Here is a 23,960-nt window from a genome sequence, read left to right on the forward strand (position 1 = left end):
CCCCAAGATGACAAGCAGCAAACATTTATAACATGTCTGGTCAGATTCAATGGTGTAGTCTGTAAATATGGAACAAAGCAAAGTCATCTGGCGAGTGGCATGTTGTTGGCCTGGCTGGCACAACCTTGAACTCATTGGAACTATATTACTACCCAGAATCAATACCCTATTCCACTTATGTCAAAGAGATCAGGCTGACTGTCATTGCCATGGCTAGACTCTGTTACCTCTCAAAGTTCTGCAATTAGTGGTCAACCTTGTGGGCAAACCTACTTTGGTTTTTTCCACCACTAAAGTAAATCAGAATGAAACTTACCATAGTACTTTAAAAGAGTTAAGCATTATCTTTCTTATCTTTCATTTTTACACAACAGACTACTTCCAGCAAACAACCTTTCCTACAAAGTACTTCCCCCAACAAAACACTCTGTGTGTTTATTGTTAGTAGAAAGAAGGCATCTTCCTTTAACTTGGACAGTGAGTGACCATTGTGTATGACCAGTTTTGTTGAATTTCTATGTTGACTGTTTCAGGGTTGGGGAACCTCTGGGGCCTCAAGGCCACAGGTTCCCACCCCTGGTTTAGATTCTTGTAGTCGGTATTACCATACAACCTTGAAAAGGCCACCAAATTCTTCTTGGACAAACTGAGTTTTTTTTTTTTATCATAATGTAAAAGATTTTTTCCCCTAATAAATGGAACTGATGGCATAGTGGATTCAGAGCAGGCCTTAAAGAGCTGGGTTCAAGTCATGCCTTTGACACATATTGACTCTGTATAAATCACTTAAATTTTCAGTGCCCTAAGCACTTCTCAAATGTTATGCAGTGCTGAGAAACAGTTGTAGAAAGAGTTCTTGAAAGAGAACTCCCTATATCAAGGAAACCACAGATATAGTTAAAAAGAGAAAAGTCAGTATATTCTTTTACCAACAACTGCAAGAACTTTTAAAAAATCTAGATTCAATAAATAAGAGACATGAATAGCTTCTTCTACTGGAAATGAAAGGATAAGCAATGAAAAAACAAAAAGATAGTATATTATAGTCAGTGAAAAAAAAACACTGCCTCTGGAGTCATAAGACTTAGGTTCAAATCTCTCCTCTGAAACTTACTATGTGACCTTGGGCAAGTTACTTTCCCGCTTTAGATCTAAAGTTTTCTGATTTATAAAACAAGGAGATTTAACTAGATATCCTCTGAGGTCTCTTCCATGATCTTAAGTGTAAACACTCCATTATGGAATTTGACACTGAAATTGAGTTTAAAATCTCACTTTGGTGTCCAAAATAAAAAAAAAATATGCATAGTTTTAATCTGGGATAAATGAGGTATGTCAATTTTTTGTAGTAGCAAAGGCCTGGCAACACAGTAGATGCCAAGTTGATTAAGGAATGGCTAAAGAAATTGCAATGTAGCAATTATAAGGAATATGAAGCTTTCAGAGAAGCATGGGAAGACATGAAATAATACAACATAAACTAAGCAGAAGCTGGAAGAAAATATGTATAATGACTACAACAATAATAATGGAAATAAGAACATCAACAGAAACTAATTTCGTGAAATTATAATGACTAAGCTCTCTCATTATTTGCGTGATCTTAAGCTACTTAAGCTTTCTGAGACTCAGTTTCCTCATCAGAAAAATGAGGGAATTGAATTGGATGAATGGAAATGTCCCTTCTCCTGCTTCTTGCCTATGTGGTCATAGGCTCAGAGATTCAGAGATGGGAAAAGAGTTTGGGGGACATCGAGCTCCCTTATTTGGCATAGGTGAATGAACCAGGTTTGGGATTTGGAATCAAGACGACTGACTTCATATCTCACCTCTGATTTTTTTTAGCAGTATGATCCTGGATAAATCAAAACCTCTGTGGACCTCAACAAGATCCCTAGGATTTATAAGCTAAATCAAAGATGTGAGACAATCTTAAATTCCTACACCAAGAGGCCCACATCCTTGGAGTATTCACACAGTGATCATAAAGTATTTAGTGTATGATAAACAAAATATGACATTTTTGAAATATAGAAAAAATATCAAGAGAAAAACAGGAAAGTTGCTCATGGTTCTCTATGTTTTAGTAATAGAAATATCAAAATCTAGTTTCAAGTATCTTTAAAAATTTTATTTGTTGCCTATAATAATAGATTCAATTTTCCAGAACAAAAAGAGCAAGAACAGCCTCGTCTAAACCTCCCTGCCCTTTAACTTTATGGAACTTCTCTAACAACATCAAGTCAGGAAATTTAGAATCTAGTCTCAACTCTTCCACCAAGTAGTTATGTAACTTAAGTCACTTCACCTATGCAGACCCCAGTTTAATCACTTGAAAATGAATGGGATTCAACCAGATGGCGTCTAAGATCCTCAAAGTCTAATATTCTGTGATTCTATGAAAAGCTGATTTTCATACTTGGATCTGAATTTCCCCAACCAGGATCAAAGATGTTAATATCCTCAGCTGCTTCTGAATCAATTTCATATTTACCCAGAATTTTGAGAGGGAAAGTATTTTGAACTTTCTTTTAAGAGAACAAACAACAAACGTCTCTTTTTAATTTTTTTTTCTTTACCACTCACAGCTGGTTGCCTCTGATACCATTTATTATCTCTCAGAGTAGGATTTGGGAGACAGGTGATATAGCTAGCTATTTGACTTTTTACCCTAAATATTCCAGCTCTGAGACTTCTAGCTCTGGAAATATATAACAGCTACAACAAATTTTGAAAAAAAATCACCAGTGTGCTTTGGCTACATAAATAATTCCTGTAGAATATCAACACACAAATTCTGCGATGTACAATATAGTCAGTGTGAAATCACTGATTCCCATTTGGGTATGGCTTTAAGCTATCCCATAATCCTGTAGTGCTCCTGGGAGCTTCATTCTTATGAGCTTATGGGCTAATGAAATGCACCAAATACCCTCAGAAGTCAAACATCTGAGGCAGCTCTATGTTTAAAACTCATACTACCAGACTCTTCAAATACTGCTGCTTGCAGTAAGCATTACAGAGGGTGACCCTTAAGTAGTAATGAAATGTCCTTACATAATACATACCCACAAGGGAAATTCTAGGAATTCAAGTATTTCTCTGAGGTGATTATAGACACTCAGCAGAAGTGAGGGGAAAAAAAAAAGAAAAGAAAAGAAAGAAAATCGTATAAGACTGATAACTTCCCATTTCATCTGCTGGAGTGTAGATTAAGTATGAAATGTTATGACATTTGGGGACTGGTTCTTTAAAAGGCTCTTTGCCAAGAGGGCAAGACTGTTCTTGCCTTTTTGGTTTGATATACAGCTATTCTAATAAGCTTGTCTTGCGAAGCCACCTAAATGAACATTTAGACTTGAACTTTCTTCCTCAAAGGACAAAGTGGAATTTCTATTTGCAACTGGGTAAGAAATGGCACCAGGAGTATTTATCCAGCAAAGAAATGATAATTTGGAAGAAAAGGGTAATGCCTTTGCAAATAAGTAGAGAGTGGGCTCCAAAGTTATCAAATGCATTTTTTTAATATACATTACTTTGGAAAAGATGAAATAGTGCTTTCTAGCTCTTCCACTGAATATGTGGCTTTGGCTAAATTACTATCTTCCCTGTGTCTCAGTTTCCCTATCAGTAAAATAAAAAGGGTAAGCTACTTGATCTTCAAGGTCCTTTCTAGAAGGAAAAGTCAATAATCCATAAACATTTATTATACAAAGTAGATAACTTTTATTACATTAAAATTAAAAAAGGTTTTATGCAAGCAAAACTAATGCAACCAATGTTGCAAGAAAAGTGGGAAACTGGCAAAAATTATAGAAAGTTTCTTTGATAAAGGCCTCATTTCTCAAGTATATAGAGAACTGAGTCAAACTTATAAGAGTACAAGTAATTCTTCAATTGATAAATGGTCGAAGGATATGAACAGGCAGTTTTCAGAAGAAGAAATCAAAGCTGTCCATAGTCATATGAAAAAAAAATTCTCTAAATCACTACTGATTAGAGAAATGCAAATTAAAACAACTCTTGGGTACCACCTCACACTTATCAGATTGAGTAACATGACAGAAAAGAAAGAGAAGAAATGTTGGAGAACATGTGGAAAAATTATGATATTAATGCATTGTTGGTGCAGTTGTGAACTGATCCAATCACTCTGGAGGACAATTTGAACAATACCCAAACAGTTTTTAATCTGTACATACCCTTTGATTCGGCAACAGCACAACTAGGTCTGCATCCCAAAGAGATCAAAGAAAAGGAAAAAAGGATTTATGTGAACAAAAATTTTTATTGCTCTTCTTCTGTGGTGACAAAGAATTGAAAATTGAGGGAATGCCTATCAATTTGGGAATGGCTGATCAAGTTGTGGTATGCGATTGTGATCGAATACTATTATGCTATAAGAAATGATGAGCAGCGGCAGCTAGGTAGGTAGAGCTCTGGTGTTGGAGTCAGGAGGATCTGAGTTCAAATGTGATCTCAGACACTTGCACTTACTACTAGTTGTGTGACCTGGGTAAGTCACTTAACCCCGATTGCCTCACCAAAAAAAAAATGATGAGCAAGATAGAGTCAGAAAAACCTGAGACTTACATGAACTGATGCAGAATGAAGTGAGCAGAAGCAGAACATTGTACACAGTAACAGCAGTATTGTAAGGATGATCAACTGTGAATGATTTAACTGTTTTGATCAATATAATTCAAGACAATTCTGGAGAATTTATGACAAAAAATTTTCTGCCTCCAGAGAAAGTACTGGTGGAATTTGAATGCAGTTTGAAATATATTTTTTTCACTTTCTTTATTTTTCTTGTTTTTAATGTTATTTTGCAACATGGTTACTATGGGAATATGTTTTTCATAATTTCACATATATATAATTGATATCACATTTTTCCCCCTTTTAATAGGTGAAGGAGGGGTTGGAGGGAGGGAGAAAATTTGAAACTCAAAACCAAAACAAGAAAAAGAATGCTAAAAGTAAATAAAGAATAAATTTAAAACAAATTAAAACAGTACTTGGCACAGTGCCTGAGACATAGTAGGTGCTTAATAAATGTTTATTGGATTAAAATAAGCATTTATTATACATATATTATATATTTGGCAAATACTATCGATATAAAGATAAATACTATTGATACAAAGACAAAGAAAGAAAGTCTGACCTCAAGGAGCTTATACTCTAATGAGGGAAGATGACACACAAAATGAAGGCAAAACAGGGTAGGGAGAAGGGGGAAAGAGTTGGTTGTAGAAAGAGAGAAGAAAGTACCTGAGAAGGGGGTATGGTGGAGAAGTCCCAAAGCAGTTACAGCCAGGCCAGAAATGAGGATATGTCTGAGCTGAGCTTTCTTCTTAAATGGAGGTTTGGAGTTCATGGACCATCTTCTAATCAGAGAGGTAGAGAGCAGAGAGAGTACCTTAGAGGCACTCTTAGTAGAATGCCAAGGCTGATGAGATCTGATAGGATGATGAGGTTATCCAATAATGAGCTTCTTAGGGCGTGTGGAAAAGTCAGAGAAGTCCCAGAAATACTCTAACAACTTTTACTGGTGACCTGGAGTCAATATGGCATAGCATTGTATTCAAATTTGCACTATGTGAAGTTGTAATTATGTAAAATATGGTAGCCAATAGAAATATACGATGTGAATTGAATAGTATGATCACTTTACTGGGTTCATTGTTCAGAGTAATTGGGCCTTAGCTGTATACTATGTCTGTAATGTATACATCCTCTCTATTCTCTCTCCAATTGTTTTTCCTACTCTTTGCAATGAAAATATGTGAAGGAATATTTTAAAAAATAATTATATACATATATATTTTTTTAAAGCACTATCACTATTATCTCTCTTTTCCCCCACTTAGTAATTCCTTATAATTAAGAAAAAAGATGGGAAAAACAGGTCAGTAAAACTATCCTACATATTGAGGATGTGACATTAAATATGGCATTCTATACCCACAGGCCTCCACTTCTACTATGAAGTTCTAGAAGATGCCCTCTAATACCTTTTCTATGGGAGTAAGCTTATTTGTCATTCTAATTGTACAGTATTGCTCTCATTCCTTACATTGTTTTCTTGGTACTGTTTACTTTCTTTTGCATCAACTTGTATCTTTTCTGAAGCTTCTCTATAGTCATTATATTCATCATTCCTTACAGAACAGTAATATTCCATTATATTCATGTGCCATAGTTTTTTATTTTTAGCCAATCACCAGTTAATGAGTATCTTAATTGTTTCCAGTTTTTGCTGCTATATAAAGTGATTATAGAAATATTTTAACAGATATGAGGTTTTTTTTCTTTGTTGTCACTGAGTACCTTGGGATATCTGCCTCACAGTGGAATCTCTGACTCAAAGGGTATGAAGATTTTAGTCACTTTTATCACATCATTCCAAATGACTTTTTAGAATGATCGAACAAATTCGTAGTTCCATCAACAGTGTATTAGTATACCCATCTTTTTACAAGCCATCCAAAACTGGATATTCCCAACCTTTATCATCTTTGTCAATTTGGTGGGCATGAAGTGAAACCTGAGCTGTTTTGATTTATATTTTTCTTATTATTAATTATTTGGAGCATTCTTTCATATGGTTGTTAATAGTTTGCAATTCTTTCTATAACTGTGTGTTAATATGCTTGCAACATTTTTCAGCTGAGGATTAGCTTTTGGTCTTATATGCTGCATGCAGTCAGTTGTCTACATACTTTGGATATCAGACCCTTAACAAAGATTTTCTTCAACACTCCTATTTTTCAGGTGAGGAAACATGTGTGGAGAGGAGAAGTATGTTACACAAGATTAAATAATGAGTCATCTAACATCTTAAGCAACTTTCTAAATTGCACAGAATGTGCTGATCTGCATTGGTAGAGGAAATTATAGGGGGTGGTGGTAGGAGCTCCTTAGACCAATGAAATTATGGCTGTGCTAAAAATGTTAGTGGGAAAGAGTGAATAACCCCATTATGTTAAACTTTTCGAGCAGTAGAAAACTTTGGAGCAGTAGAAAGATTGACATCTCACGAGTCAGAAGACTAGATTAAAATGCTTCCTCTAATGGTTACTACTAGTTTGGCCTTGGGTAAGTTATTACATTTCTTTGGGCCACAGTTTCGTCATTTGGTGAATGAAGGAACTGCACTAGGTGCCTTCATGCCTTCCACTTTTCAGATCTGTGAGCTGGTGACTTGTGTTTTAACCAGAGGCTCCTGAAGCTGAATTAAATTAGACTTAAATCAAAGGAGTGATTCTGTGAGTCAGAATTTTAGGCATCAGAGTAAGCTGGAGGAGAAAGAGGAGACAATTTGTGGGGGCAGTGGGAACTTTAAATTCCCTTCAGATCACACCCTGTAGGAAGTCACCCACTCTTCCTGTGCTTGGAGCCAACTTTATATCTGGGTGGTCCAAGCATTGTGAGATGGCTGCTTTTCCTCAGGCCAGCTGATCCTCTCTATGTTACCCCCATTTAAACACCACTCTCAGCTACTTTACAAAGCAAGCCCTATGCTTCCCTTCCATGTGAATTTGATGAGTTAAAACATTTGCCATTAGGTGAAAGCATGATGGCTGTGGTTAATATACAGATGACCTGTTTTTACTCTTTTGAAGGTTAATATGTTTGCATGTCAGGCCTTTTTTTTTTTTGTATCTAGTAAACTTATAAAACCTTAATAGAAAAGGAAAGAAGTGCACAGAGCCAAGCCAAAGCAAAGCCAAAGGGAACATCATTCCTAAAATGCTACTTAGTTTCTGGATGTTTGAATGGAGCATTACACAGATTTATTAGCAATTGATTTTAAGTGACCCAAGGTCAGTTCTGCCAAAAAGGCACCTGTCACAAGTATAAAAGATGAAAGAAACCCCCTATCCAACTTTAAATTTATTGTGCAGCTCTTGTAACTGAAAGGGAAAAAAGTATCACAACCCAGAATCACCAGCTGTTTTGTATCTCACATAGCTATCAATAATTTAGGTAAACATTCAATGAGAACAAATCCACTGGCCCTCTGTACCTTAGCTTTTGCAGCTCTGAACAAGCTGATCCTTTCTGATGTGAGGCAGGTCTCATTCATCAGTTCCCTTAATAGAGTAAAAGCAGCCACCTGGCTGACTCACAGCTGAGGCTGATCTGTATTCCCTAGTAACCTGCCAAGAACTGGAGAGACACTGTTCTCACAGCAAGCTGCTCTGGGAAACACACATATTCCAGTGACAAATTGTCAATACTCTTGAAACAGGGACTACTCATGTTGGAATCAACTTTATTTGAGGTTGTCTCTCTACAATTTTAAGATGCTATAACTATGGCTATCCAAATGGAGTTAAAAGATTCAAGGTGGGTTTTTTTTTGTGGTAAACATGAAAACTCACGGATTTGTTCATGAAAGCATAAGCAAGGGTTAGAGAGAAAGACAGAATCCACTTTTGCTTTCTGGTTTAGTAAAACATTCTAAAGTCTCTCATTGACCTTGATCTATTTCTGAGAAAAGAAAAATGGTTTTCCTAATGACTTTCCATAGTTAGTCCACTACCAGTGTGTCAAACTGGCTTTATTCAAGTATTGTAAATACTATCATAGTGTCTTCCATTTCTGCTTCAAGATGCAAAGTCATTCCCCCACCCTGCCTGTGCATGTTCTGGTAGAGAAGGGAATTAGAAAGCCTTTTGTACTAATGGAAAATATGCCAAAATGCAAATGGTAACACCAAATAGAGGATTAGTTGAAATATTTGCTTGAGACTGGTGTTTGAAGTCAGACACTTAGTAAGACTGAGACAGGAAACTTATTGTTATTTTCAGATCTTAGCTTTGATTAGTCATCTGTTATGTATGAGTTAAATACTATATCAGCTCTTCAGGTGATGCAATTGATTTTTTCCCTAGATAGTGTTCTGTCACTGCCCATTAGGAACAATATAACTTTTTTCATTTAAAAAAGGGAAAAATGTATTATCATTAATAAAAAGTTTTACTAACAGGAATAATTGGTATCTTCACCAAAACCCCTTTCATCAATTGGAAGCATTTATTATGTCTCAGTTATGTGCTAGGCTCTGGGGATATAAAGAAAAAGACAAAGTGAAACACGTTTTGTCTTTAAGGATCTCATATTCTGTCTTTGGAGACAATATGTTCATAGAAGGTGCTTAGGTAGTGAAGTGAATTGAATGCTGAACTTGAGGCACGAAGACTTGAGTTCAAAGCCTGCCTTAGATACTTAGTGGTGGTGTAACTCTGGGCAAGTCATTTAATTTCTCAACCTCAGGTTTTTTGTTTTGTTTTTGTTTTTTTTTTAGGCAATTGGGATTAAGTAACTTGCCCAGGGTCACACAGCTAGTAAGTGTCAAGTGTTTTGTCTGAGGGGGGATTTGAACTTGGGTCCTCCTGACTTCTGGGCCAGTGCTCTAACCACAACACCATCTAGCTGCCCCATCAGTTTTCTTATTTATAAAAGGAGTGAGTTATATTCAGTGGCTTCTAATGTCCCATCTAACTCTAAATACTATGAGTGTTCTAAGCACATATACGATATATTAAAGAAATAAGATAATGAAGTTGGAGTTGAGAGGAAAGTCAGGACAGGCCAAATATAGAAGGTGAAACTTGATATAAACCTTAAAGGAAACTAGGGATCCTAAGATCCGAAGGAGAGGAGGGTATTTCAGGTAGAAGGGACAGTTTATGCAAAGGCATAGAAACAGGAGAGAGAGTTCCACATGGCAGGAACAGCAGTTTGGCTGGAACTTAGAGTGCGTCAAGTGAAGTAATGTATAATAAGGCTGGAAATGGAAGTTAGAGTTAGGTTGTGAAGGGCTTTAAATGTTAAAAAAAAAAAAATGAAAAAAATCATTTCAATTTGACTGTAGTGGTAATGGACATTCAATGGAATGACTTTCATTTCAAAATACCTCAATGTCCTTACAATAGCATTTACGTCCCCCAGACTTTCACTACTCTAAAAGAAGGAAGGAAGGAAGGAAGGGGAAAAAAAAAGGAAGTACCTTCTAACATCAGAGTTCCACATTTTCTAAGCACTTTTACTAAGAACCAGATAGATATCTGTTAAATAGAAATCTGTGAAATAACCAGATTTAAGTCCTGAGCATTTACCTAGTAGTTGGATTGTGTTTTCTAAAGCAGATAATTGAGCCATCCAGAAAAATCAGTGAATTTCCTAGAACTGTGTTAGTCAGTAAAAATGAAGGAAATAGGACTGAAGAAGACAGTCTCCTTCTCTTCCTTTTTGGGCTATAGCATGGAGCACTATGACTTCCTTCTTCAAAAGATATTGGATATATTAGAGGGATTTTATTACTGTGTTTTTCTTGACCATTTTTAGTGGGGAGAAGCGAAGAAAAATATGTTTAGAAAATTATAAGATACATATATATGTATATACATATATAAGTATATGCATATACACATATACATATATAAGATACATATATATGTATATACATATAGATATATGATACATATATACATATAGATATATACATATGAATGTGTGTGTGTGTGTGTGTGTATGTGTGTAACATACTCAGAAATGTTGCCATATTTCCAAGGAACCTGTAAGAAAGCAGTGGTGATCTCACTGCAGTTTCTCACTGAAATCATTGAAGTGTGTCTGCATATCAGAAAGTTCACATAATAGCTGGCGTGCTATAACTCGAAATGCTTTGTGAGTCAGAGATCATTAGTAAAGGGAAAACTTTGAAATCTTACCATGTTTTAGAGAATTCTGGTGAGGATCTAAATAATGTTCATTCTACTGAAGAAATAAAGCCAATGCATGTATTCTCCACTGAAGAAAACTGAGAGCTGGGGTAACTATTCACATTTTAAAATAAACCTTAAGGAATAACATGAAATGACAAATCTCCTTTACTTAATTTAAATGTTATTTTATAGATAACTCATTTGCTAGTTGACTAAAAGCCTGAGAATATACCTTCCTTAGGTTGATATGGCCAATGCCAAACCAAAGATTAAAAGTTAAAAAAATTGTGTCTGAAATAGCAGCAATACAAAGGAATGGTCTGTTGCCCAAATACATGAATGAAGAGTAGTTTAAAAAATCAATCATCCATTTGGTTTATAAATAACACTACATTTCAGCAGTATGGAAACAATTTTTTTCTCTTTTCATCTGGATGTTCCATTATGATATAGGCAGAGACTCATACCTGTTGACCCTAGGAAAACTGTCTTAATCTCTTCTTTGGAGGAAAAAAATCCGCAACTTTTGGTCTGTCTCTACAGGTTAAATTAGGTGAAAATTGAAGATACACACACACACACACACACACACATACATATGTATATATGTAAACATATCATGCACATATGTTATAGAGACAATGTATAATTTAGTTTTGGGAATTTTTGGCCCAGAGTTATCTTACAGCTTCAACATTCCTGAGTATTCTACATATAAAACATTGTATTAAGTTCTTTATTCATGTATTAGTCAAAATGATGAGGTAGGGCTATGGAGACAGCTTTAAGGAATGTCTTTTTCATATTCCTCTTGTGGTATGGTAGATCAAGGATCAAGATTTTAATCTTGGAAAGGATCTTGTTAAACTAATACTATTCAGCCCCTTTTCAGATGAGAAAACTGAGGCCCAGAGAAATGAAATGAGTTGTGTAATGTCAGATAGGGGCAGCTATCTCAGACTCTTATCTTCAGACACTTATTATTTATGTGTCCCTGGGGAAGTCACTTAACCCTGTTTGCCTCAGTTTCTTCATCTGTAAAATGAGCTGGAGAAGGAAATGGCAAACCACTATAGTATCTTTGCCACAAAAACTCCAAATGGGGTCATGAAGAGTAGGATGTGACTGGAAAATAACTCAACAACAACACACTGTGTGGGGCAGCTAGGTGGCACAGTGGATAGAGCACTGATCCTGAAGTCAGGAGAGCCTGAATTCAAATCCGACCTCAGACCAGACACTTGACACTTGCTAGCTGTGTGACCCTGGGCAAATCACTTAACCCCAATTGCCTAAAACAAAAACACTGTGACGAACATAAGATCATGGCTCTGGAGCTGGAAGGGACCTAAGAGACCATCTAGAGCAATTCCTTAATTTTACAGATGAGGAAAATGAGTCCCAGGAAAGTTAATAGCTTAATCCAGGTCACAAATATACAAAGGATCAGAGGCAGGATTTAAACCTAGGTCCTTTGATTATACTACTCTGACATCTAGTGCAAAAAGGAATACTACGGGAATTGTCCTGTGAGTAAAAGAAACATGAAATAACTTCGAACCTTGTAAACTCCCCTTTGCCAAAGCGTTCAAGAGGCAACAGTGGGGGATAATGTATAGAGCGCTGGGCCTGGAATCAGGTAAACCTGAGTTTGAATCTAGCCTCCAAAACTTATTTATTGTCTGGCCGTGGGTAAGTCATTTAAACTCTCTCTGCCTCAGTTTCCTCAACTGTAAAATGAGGATAATAATAGCACCTACCTCACAGGGTTGTGGTGAGGATCAAATGAGACACATATTTTTAAGGCACGATATATATGTGCTCACTATTGTTATTAAAATAGTCCATTTCTACTCTCACAATGCACTATTTTCATCATAAGACTAGATACTTAGAGCTGGAAAGAAGGGATCTTAGAGGATACTGAGTCTATTTTATAGATAAGGAAAAGGCCCAGGGAGATTGAATGCCATCCCCCAAGGCCACACAGGTAGGGAGTGGCAGAGCTGGGGTTTGAACTCTTACCATTTGACCTCCCAATCCAGTATTCTTCCCCCAGTACTAGGTTGTTGCATCATCAGTGACTTTAAATCCACCTACCATACACGGTGTATTATCTTCTTCCCTACATCTTGCCTTGTTCCGCTTCATTAACATTATACTTTTGTAAAACTTATCCATCCCTATACCCTTCCTCCCCCCCCACCCCATTAGTGACAGTCTCGGCAGTCAAATGCGTTTCAGAAAAGCAAAACCATTCCGGGGACCAATTTATCTTACACTCTTTGTGCTGCCTTTCTGCTGTTACTAGAGAATATCAGCAGCCTCAGGAGATTTCGAGAAAGAAAATTTTCTGTCATAATCTTCCTCACTCAACAGTTTCTTGTAGTCCAGGGTCAAGGTGGGTGATTCTGTGGGAACAGCTCTAATTGGAGTATGCATTGCCTCCGTTCTGAAAAGCTGAACTATTCCTGGGACTACTACGAGTGAACTTAGAATAGCTGTCTCCAGGTTAAGGGAAGATGGATAACGGGGCTTAAGTAGCCTCAGACAAGCGGGTTGCTCAGTTCACACTGGCAATGTTTTTTGGCAATGTTTTGGTCTTAGAGACTTATCAGGAAAATTCCTTAATCAAATCGCTGAGGTTACAGTGAGGTGAATCTTGGTTTTGGACTTTGCATCCTCTCATGGAGAGTATGGGGCATGTTAATGGAATTTGAAGGCATCTCCTTAAGTGGCATAGACTGGGAATGGATTGATTGGCTTGGACAGTGTGGACTGAAGGGGGATGAATTGTTTGGTTTGGAGTGTCATGAGTCAGGAGTCACTTTTTTGTGTGTGAGATCTACAAAAGATAACCTTTCTCACAGTTTTGACCCTTTAACTTTTTTCTCTTTTTTTTCTTTAAAAATACGTATATGTATTATTTTAAAATTATGAAATAAAACAAGCATTTCCATAACAGCAGAATTTTTAAAAAGACGATTTTACACAAATCTATTATGTAAAACTTGCTATTCCTTTTAAATATATAATAAAGTTATCATGTAACATTTCTTTTTTTTCTCCCTTAACACCCCGCCCCCTAGAGATAGCTGCTATTAGACACAAATATGCAGGTGTGCACGTGTGCATGAACACACACACACATCTTTTCTTTACTTTTTCTTTCCTCCATCCTCCCTCCCTCCCTCCCTCCCTCCCTTCCTTCCTTCCTTCCTTCATCAAGACAGAAAGCAGATCCTTGGGGCAGCTAGGTGGCGCAGTGGATAGAGCACTGACCCTGGATTCAGGAGGACCTGAGTTAAAATCTGGCCTCCGACACATAACACTTACTAGCTGTGTGACCCTGGGCGAGTCACTTAACCCTACTGCCTAGCCAAAAAAAAAGAAAAAAAAAGAAAAAAGAAAGCAGATCCTTAACAATAGGTTTTGGTATCCAGGGAGAGAGAAAACCTATGCATTAGCAGAGACACACTAGGAACCACCTGACCATTTCCTTCTCCCAACCTTAGAGATACCTTCCTTTTGCTTTAAAAAATGACCATACCTGGAACAATGGTAGAATATCAAGAGTTCCTAGAACCCATCCTTAGAGATGCGGTGGTAATGCCATATTGCAGTTACACATGCTTTCAGCCCTGTAGTCCCAGGAAAGGGGATCCATCATAATCTTGTGCAACACATTTACATTAACTAAAATGTGCACACGGGGAATTTCATTTATTATTTTAAAGATGAATATTTGTCAAAAGACATTATTTTTATTAATCAAAAATAAAGAAACTAAGTTTGTTTTTCAACAACTAAATTTTACTTAATACAAAGTGCACAAAGATCTTTTAATTAACCTGTTCTGCTAGAAAATATAGATTAACATTTTCAGCCTTATTTTCTTGGCTAAAAATGCATTTTCCAACTCTGTTCCCCTAGTCCCACATTCTGCCTTGAAGAGGAAGTAATGGAGCTTGAAGGTTTGTGACCAGGTCTATCCTTTTAAAATCTAAAATACCATATTTTCCCCTTAACTATACTGAGTAGAACCTCAGGGCCATATACTGTGGGCTAAATCACAGAAAACAAAGCGGCCAAAGGATTCAAAGAAAAAAAATGTCTGCTTGATTTTTCCCTGACCTGGCTAGTGCCAACTATAGTCTCCTACAGGGAGCAGTGGCCTCTTAGAGGCAGGAAAGAGGAGAACAGTTCACGTAATCCCCCAAAAGCAGTGTTCTACCACGCAGAAGCAGTAGCAGCCTATGTGAGGAAGCACCAGTCTAGAAGAAGGTCATAGAAGCCCTAGGCTAAGGAGTGACCAAGTTCCCAGAACTGCTCCTCAGATCAGAGCCTCATGGAAGAGGTGGAGTGGAAGAGAATGGGGAAGAAAGGAAGGAAGAGTAACAACAGAGGTGGCTTCAACCATAAGTGGTCCTCAAAGACTGAAAAGCTGCCTGTATTGCTGAAGTTTCCAGGTCTTGAGGAAAAGAGCTCTGGCAGATTAAGATATGCCTGCCTCCTGTCTGGAATACCTTTACTCACACTTATAGGAACCACTCAATCAATAGGTAAGTGGGTGTTTGTCTGAACCCTAGCACATGGTCTATTTTTGTAAAGGTGCCGCGTGATTGAGACTCAAGCGTGTATAGAAGGAAGGGTGAATGACTGAAGAGCCACAACCTCTTATACACACGAGGATCTCAGAATCCAGTGTTCTAGAAGTAGAAGGGTAAATTCCTTATTAGCGCTTGCTGAGAAGAAGGAAGATGATCAGATGGCCCTAGGAGTTGGAGGTTCTGTCAAGGAAGGAGCCTCAGTAGAGGGGAATGGAAGACCTGACTGCCCATCACTATAGCTGTGAGTTATCTGGGTGGTACAAGTCTATCAGGAAGAAAACTGTCTTGTAACCAACCCCAAGTTCATTTTGTTGTCAGAGAGAGAGGTGGAAGTGTGTAGTGGATAGGGCACTAGATTTGGAGTCAGGAAAGTATGCGTTCAAGTTCTACCTCAAAATTTTACTAGCTATGTGACTCTGGGCAAGTCAGTTAAACTCTCAGTACTTTAATTCACTCACTGGTAAAATGAAGAGATTGGATTTGATGACTTCTAAGTTTCTTGTTAACTTTAAATCAATGATTCTATGATCCCTAGGGTAGTTTTCATACATCTGGGGCCATCTGTGGTTCCCAGGGGTGACAAAGGGACTGGCCTACCCCAACAACCTCAAGTTCATTATTTTCTAGGGGTGTCCATGCACTTGGGACAGTACCATAATATTTGATGCCTATATACATCCCTGGGTTAAAAGTAGGACTCATTCAAATATTGGAGAGTTATCTAACAACTCCAGGTACATTTCTCTTCACTATGGAATCTAAACCCCAGGCTAACACTGTGAATACAGATGCCCCCATAAGATCGTGGGGAAAAGATGAGATGGACCAGAAAGGAAGAATAATTGCATTGATTTTTTAGAGTCTGCTCTTAATCCCTTGTAAATATTCTATGGGGTTAAATAAAGGCTAACCTTTACTTATTATTACTTATTAATTGAAGTATTTGCAAAGCAGCTGGGTACCCTTTAACAAACATCTGTAGAGACCTAGACATGAGTCATAGTAAAGATTTTTCATAGGAAACACTCAATGTGGGTGAAATGAGCCAAAGAAATATTATTTTGGTTGCTTCTTATGAGGTCAAACTCAGTACTTACAACCACAGAACTTAGGGTCCTAGACCATGAGTTATATTTGAAAATGACTGAAAAATTATAATGAGAAGCCTCACATGTAATCAGGCCCCAAGTGTGCTGAGGTCTGTTTCACCACCTGTAGCTTGGGGGTGTTTCTGTGTGGCTCAAAGCGAGGCAGAATATACATCTCTAGCCTCTTATCCCCCTATTCTTCTTCAAGGGAGACTTTTATTCCTGCCAGGAAGGGAAGCAGGAGATTGGGGCCAGAGGCTACTCTGCTTTCCTCAGTGAGAAGAGGTACTGGGCTAGAATTCTTCCTATCTGCTCCCTTACATAGTATTAGTCTAGGTGACATGATTTGGTTCAGCCTAACTTCTGATTGCTTTGTCATTATTGGGGGAAAGGGGATACTCCAAACTTTATATCCAAGACTTGACTCTCTTCCCAGCAGTTCCAAAATGACCAAACAGCAAAGAAACCCATTTATCCAAATCACAGAAAAATAGAAATAAGAGATGTACACAGGAAATTCTATTCCAGACAGTACGGAATGAAGACATTCTCCCATTGGTAATTAAGTAACTCAGCTCAAGCAAGAGAGAGAGAGAGAGAGAGAGAGAGAGAGAGAGAGAGAGAGAGAGAGAGAGAGTTCTAGAAGGAGACTGCCGACTCTGCTCTCTTTCTTCTTGGTCCTTCAGCAACATGAAGTGGGATTGGCCTCTTCCATCTTCTTTCTCAAAGCTGGAAGGCAGAAGTGCTTGAAGCAATTCACAGCTTGAGGAGTTCAAAAATGACTGAAGAAGACCAGAACTCTCCCACTCTCAACAATTCCACCCTGCTCCTCACATAGGGCAAGGTATTCATCTCTACAAATGAGGAAAGAGTCCCATACCAATGGACTTTGGGACTGGGTTTACACAATAATGGCTAGTCATTCATTCAAAAAGTATTTATTATGTGATAACATAGTGCAAGGTACTATGCTAATTGTTGAGGATACAAAGTATCCTCCTACAAAGTATTCACTCCCCTTCTACCTCCCAAAAAGAAGAAAAAAGGGACAAAGGAGAGAGAATGGATTATATTAACAATTTCAAAGACTAGAGCAAAGCAATTTCCATAGGATTAACATTTTAGTTGAGCTATCTGGTCTCAGAAAACCAAGTGTAAGGAAATAGATTGATTCACAGCAAACTTATAGACAGTCATATTATAAGCCATGTTTTTCATGCTCAGAAGCAAAGATCATTCAACCTACAATAATCCTATTTTTCCAAGAAGCATTTGTGGTCATTGTTTTCTTTTATTTATCACCAAACATAGGAAAACTTTTGTTTCATCTTTTTTTTTTTTTTAAACTGGGTCCATGTCTTGGTTGAATTCATTCTGAGGGCCCTCAGGTTCCAGATCTGGTTTAGAATGAAGACTCTGAGAAAATAGTACATCTTGCTTAAACTACTATGTGCCTTGATTGTCTTCTGAATGATACTTGTTTTTAGTTCTTTGGAGGAATTGTTATTCCATTTCTTGCTGATATGTAGCAATACTTGGAAAATTTTAATGTAGAAAAGTTGGATTTTTGCTTTCATGGGAACATTTGGATCAAAAAAAGAGCTTTTTAATTTCCTGAAAACAATTCAGATTGCTCTTCTCCTTCTCTTCAACTCTGGGATGAACTTGTGCATCTAGATTGTCTGTATCAAATCGTCATACTTTGGACACCCTATGTACACCACTAAAGTACTGATATCCAAAAGCATATGGAAATATGAGCAATATGCATTGTTCATCCATTCTGTCTTTATTCTGTGCATGGACAGGCCAGACTGCTTTGAGTGATTACAAATCTCTTCCCGAAGGTGCTGCAGTGTCCTGAACCTTGATAAAATCAACACAGTGTCATCTACAAACTAGAGGATCTCACCATCCAAGGGGAATTCTTCTTTGATCTGGACTCTGAACTGGGTCCTCTGCACCAGAGCTGGGTTAAAACAAAACAAAACAAAATCAAAGCAAACAGACAAAGAAACAAACAAAAAAAACCCATACAAACAAAACCAGCCCTTCGCCAGTACCTACGTCCCTGTCTAATGTCTTGCCTGATGCTTATTAAAAGAGAGTCATTGAATAAAGTCATTTCCATTATTACGTTTCCCAAGGAATCTTGAACGATCTTGTTGTATGGATGGGGAAAACTGTGATAAAGAAAAGAAAACAAAGCATAAAACCCTATAAGGTGGTGCTTTGTTTCACTGAGTCCAGTACTTTTCAAAGATTAATGCACAATAAGTGTAATTATATTCTCTACATCTTTTAGTTGTTTGTAAGATAGTAAAGATGTGGTCCATTTTCTAATATTGCTTGGGGAATTCTGCTTTTTTTTTCCTTGTAATATTACTAAAAACTGAGGATGACCTTGATTTTTGGATAAATGATTGTCCTAAAGGTTTATCATATGTAACACAGGACCTTTAACATGGAATATTCACATCAAGATAAAAAAAATATACAAACTTATTCCTCCCTAACATGTGTGACTTATAATCCTTCATCTCTTTTTGTACTGCCTCAGTCTCTGGAGAGGGGAAGAGAGTTAGGTCCACAGATTAGCTCAATTCCCACAGAGCACATTCTGAATTCCAAGTCCGAGAATCCCGCTTAAGCTTGAGTCCTAGGCATGCTTGGCTTCTCAGGGTTTCCATGACAAGCTGGCTGGCTGCACCACTCTGACTAGAATCCTGTCTCCAAGGTCACCATGGGTTGGACTCCCCATCCCATGAAGATCACTTCCTGATACCTGAAACTGAGGACAAACAACACAGAATCAAAACAAATACTTCAGGCTCCATTTCTCAGAGGCTTGGTAAAACAATGAGAGTGGGGAGGAAATCCTTCCCCTTTCACTCGTTCAGTTCATGGAATTTTCACTGGGAATAGCAGATAGGAGTTATGAAAAGAACATAGCCAAAAAGACAACAAGAAAAAAGAATGAACAGATCCTTAATCAGTTTTAAAAACACAGGTAGCCAATCAAAGGAGACTGACCTATTCATGTGATAGAGATTTTAGTGGGCTCCATGTTAGAATTGGGTGTACCTAAAATCCTGTGTTATACATAAATGAGAGAATAGACATGAGGAACAATGATTATTGATTCTACCTCTGTAGTGTTAAGGCAAATATGTTGAATTTTATGTGTATTTAAAAAAGAAACTATGTGATTTTGATATATGGCTTCATCTCTAATCTTCTTTTTCTGTTCTTTGTGTCTAGGAACATTCACGTTTGTCAGTGTTTGTTCAATTTATGACAAAAAAAGAACATTGAAAAGAAAAAAGAATGACTATGTTACATAATTTATTAATTAGGCTAACTGATAATCAATAAATTCACAGTCAGTAGTTTCTCTCAGTAACCAAAGACATAATCAAGGAGATCACTTAATGCTTAAATATCTTTGAAAAATGTGTGTGCTCTTGACAGGTGGAAATCAACCCTGAATGGTGAATTTGGGGGTAACATATTAATGAGAAAGTGGGCTAAATGTGTTCAGCTCTTTGTACTGAGAACTTGATCGTGACACTCAGCTGCCTCCAGCTCTGGACAAAGGAATCCTCGACCCAGACCACTCTGGTTGATTTTCTCCTTCATGACATGAGTTCCCCTAGACTGCAATGGAGGGGTGCAAGGGCATGGACTCAATGCCTTAGGGCTAGAATGCACCTAGATTACATTCTGTTTACATAGTAAACAAAAATAAGGCCACTCAGTTGGGTGGAGCACGGCCCAAGATCATGGAGCATGTACCAGAAGGATTAGGCCAATCTCATCTATCAGCCATGCCCTTCAGAGACTGACTGAATGATCTATAGGGACTGGTTCTTGAATAAGAAAATAGAAAGGAAAAACCTCAATCCTAATTAAATTATTGGTTATTAATATAATAGAAAAAAATAATCACTTTTCTCACATTCAATACTGTGGATCAAATTTTGAGAAGGATCTCCATAAACTGAAGCATGTCCAGATGTGCATAACCAGGGTGGTGTAACAATTTTTAAACTATGCCATCAGCTGAAGGAAACTGGGGATATTTTGTTTAGAGAAGAGAAAACTTGTGAGTCAGGTGAGGTTAGCTTTTTTCAAATATTTGAAGGTTGACAATGTGGAAGACAGCTTACCCTTGTTCCCCTTGACCCCGAGGAGGGAGAGCTAGTACCAAGGAGGGAAAGTTAGAGAAAGAAAAAAAAAAGTCAAAATTTAGTTCAATTCAATGAACATATATTAAGTGCCTATTTTATAAGGTGATAGGTTAGGCTAGGGAGCCAAAAGACTAGTGCCTGCCATCAAGAAATTTATTTCCTACTAGAAGGCAAGAACATTTACACAGATCCATGGAACACCAGGCAATCTGAGAAGGATGTGCAGATCAAGGAAGGACATGTGGTGGTGATGGCATTTGGATTGTACCCTGAAGAAAGGGGAAAGTTTTGAAATATGAAGATAAGGAGTGTGAATTTAAGCATAGGGAATGGCTTATGTGAATTTTGGAGAAAGAATATGGAACATTGATTGCAGGGGAACAACTAATAGTTTGCTTTGAAGCAAAACATGAAATGCATAAAGAGGAGTAATGTGAATGAGGTTCCAAAGGCAAATTAGAGACACAGCAGGGAGAAAGAGCCCTCAGTGCCAGACTGAGGAATTTGTATTTTATCCTAAGAGCATAACAATAGGGATTATTTTGCATCTGGATAGAAACACTAGAATCAGAGATACCAAGGACCACCTGTCCTATGTTGAAGATGAGTTTAGTGGACTCAATATCCTTTAGATTTTCTTCCAATTTGGGGATTCTAGGGGTTGTGGCTTGCCTCCGACCTTTTCAATTTCTCCTTGCTCTACTCATTATTATCTTCTGTATTCTCCCATTGCATACATGTAGTTGCCTCTGTCCTCAGCCATCTTTTCTTCTCCCTCTTTTCTCACTGTCTGGGCAATCTTATTTGTTTCCATGACCTCAATTATTACCTCTAGTGAATAACTACCAATACCAGATCTCTAACTGATCTTTCCCCGGATCTTTAGCCTCATACTTCTAACTCATCCTGGATATTTCTGCCTGAATCCCTCCTAGTAGTCAAACTTAATATATTCAAAACTGAATTAATGACTTTGCCCACATCTCAAACCCTGTCCCTCCCCCTACCATTTTTATTTCCGTTGATGGCATCCAATGTATCAATTGATGCCACCACTATGTGCTGAGTTGCTCAGATTCAAGAAACATATTCTCCTTCAGAGACCTAATTAGTAATTTTGATGTTCTAGACAAGGACCATGGAGGGCAACATGAAATTCACCCTCAAAACAACTTTTTAAAGACCATTTTGGTTAGTTGGGAGTGGAAGAGTCATTGGAAAAAAAGACCTGCAATCTTAGAACACAAGGTGGAAAGACACTGTAGGGGATTGCCCTACAGTGGAGATGACAGACTCCCAGAATAGCACGAAGCTTATTGGGGAGGCTGCTGCTAGAAGGAGAAGGAGAAAGAGCAGGATTGGGCTAGAAATGAGTTTCTCTGAATTGTTGGTGCTGTGGTGAAACAAAGAGACAGAAAGTAGGGGACATACGGTAACTTCTTATTTTAACTAGTTATTCTTCTTAATTTGATGTTAAGAGTAGTTGTTGCTATCTGCTGCAGTAATTCAAGTGTTACCCAGTGTCCTTTAAGTTTTTATGTCCTGAGGACAAGGTCTTGGTTTCACAGCCTTAGTTACTCCTCTCTCACACTGATATCCAGTTATTTGTCAATCCTGTTAGTTTTACTCCTCAATATCTCTCACATACATGTCCTTTCTGTTCCCACCATAATATCACTAGTTCACATCCCCATTATCTGTCATCTGAACTATTTTCATGTTCTGATTGGTCTTCTTGTCTCTATGCCCTGCTTATTTTTTAATCCAACTAATGTACTACAGCTAAATTGATCTTTCTAATTCATTCCCTTGATCATACAATTTTGCTTTGTATCCTGAGCTTCCAAATCTGGCTCCAGTCTACCTTTCTAGCACTGTCTCACACTACTCTTCTCCATATACTCTACCCAAATTGTATTATTTGTTGTCCCCATTTTCTTATCCAAACTTTTATTGTTTTTATATATTTTTTTTTTCATGCTTGCTCATATGACAGAATGGCCATCTCCCCATTCTTCCTTCACCTAACTCTGCCATTCCTTCAAGATCAAATTTCAAGACCACTTTCTCCTGAAATAAGATAACTCTAGAGTTGGAAGGAACCTAAGAGCCCCATATCTAGTCCCACCCCCTCATTTTGCACATTGGAAAACTGAGGCATAGAAATAAGTGACTTTCCTAAATTCAAACAGGTGGCAATATTGAGATTTGAACTCAGGACCTGTGACTCTTAACTTTAGCCCTCCAAGTACTGCGCTTTTTCCACTATTCCATGTTACCTCCCTCTTCTACCTTAGCTGGAAATTAACTCTCATCTCTGAATTTCATATAACACTTTTTGACCATCTCTTTGTACTTCTCATATACTTCCTTATATTATCATCATTTCCTTGCATGTCTAATCTCCACTGTTCAGCATTTGAGCTCTTTGATCTTTTTACTTAGCACAGCATTTTGAAATAATGTCATAAACTGAAGTTAGGCAACTTGTATTTTGATTCTTCCTCTTCACTAACTCTGGTGCCTTACATATAGTTATAAATTTAGAAATATTTGGTAAATGGAATTTTATTGGATTCATATGCTATATCCTTCAAATTTTCTCCTCCCCCACAAGGTCTTTCCTTTTTTTTTTTTTTTAGACCACAATGAATGGCTTCTTCCTAATATGGTCTCCTGCACCACTTACTATCTATGGTATTCCTAGCACAGAAATGGAAGACTCTTCTAATCCAGCTCCTCATCCATTTATAAATTCACTTTATGACATCCATTCTGTGAAAAAACATAGTGGTTCAATGGAAAGAATGTGGATTTGGAGTCAGAAGATTGGAGTTCAAATCCTGACTTTTCCACTTATTTCTTATATGAATTTGGGCAAGGCAACTTAATATTTCAGTGCCTCAATTGCCTTATTTTTCAGAATGAGAGATTTGGATCAAATGACCTCTCATGTCCCTCCTAACTTTAAATTTATGATCCTATGATCCATGACAACTAATCAACCATCTTCTTCATGAATACTCACTATTTTAAAACTCTAATGCTTAATCAAATGTGATTTCATATGATTCTTAAATTGTTTACTTATGTGTAACTGATACCCTTGACTGATATATGGTCCCTCTAGCCCCATGAAAATAGTAATAGCCTCTGTGGAAGCTTAAACTGTTACCATGTGTCTTAATTTCTCCTTTACTTTTGGAGTGACAAGGGTTGGGTTCAAATTCTGTTTCTGTCACTTACTAGCTATGTGAACTTTGCCAAATCTAACTTCTCTGGATCTCAAATGACAGAGTTGTCCTAAATGTCCTGAATGGCCTCTTAAGT

This window comes from Phascolarctos cinereus, unplaced genomic scaffold (assembly GCF_003287225.1).
Source record: "Phascolarctos cinereus isolate Bilbo 61053 unplaced genomic scaffold, phaCin_HiC Scaffold_3;HRSCAF=262, whole genome shotgun sequence".
NCBI lineage: Eukaryota > Metazoa > Chordata > Mammalia > Diprotodontia > Phascolarctidae > Phascolarctos > Phascolarctos cinereus.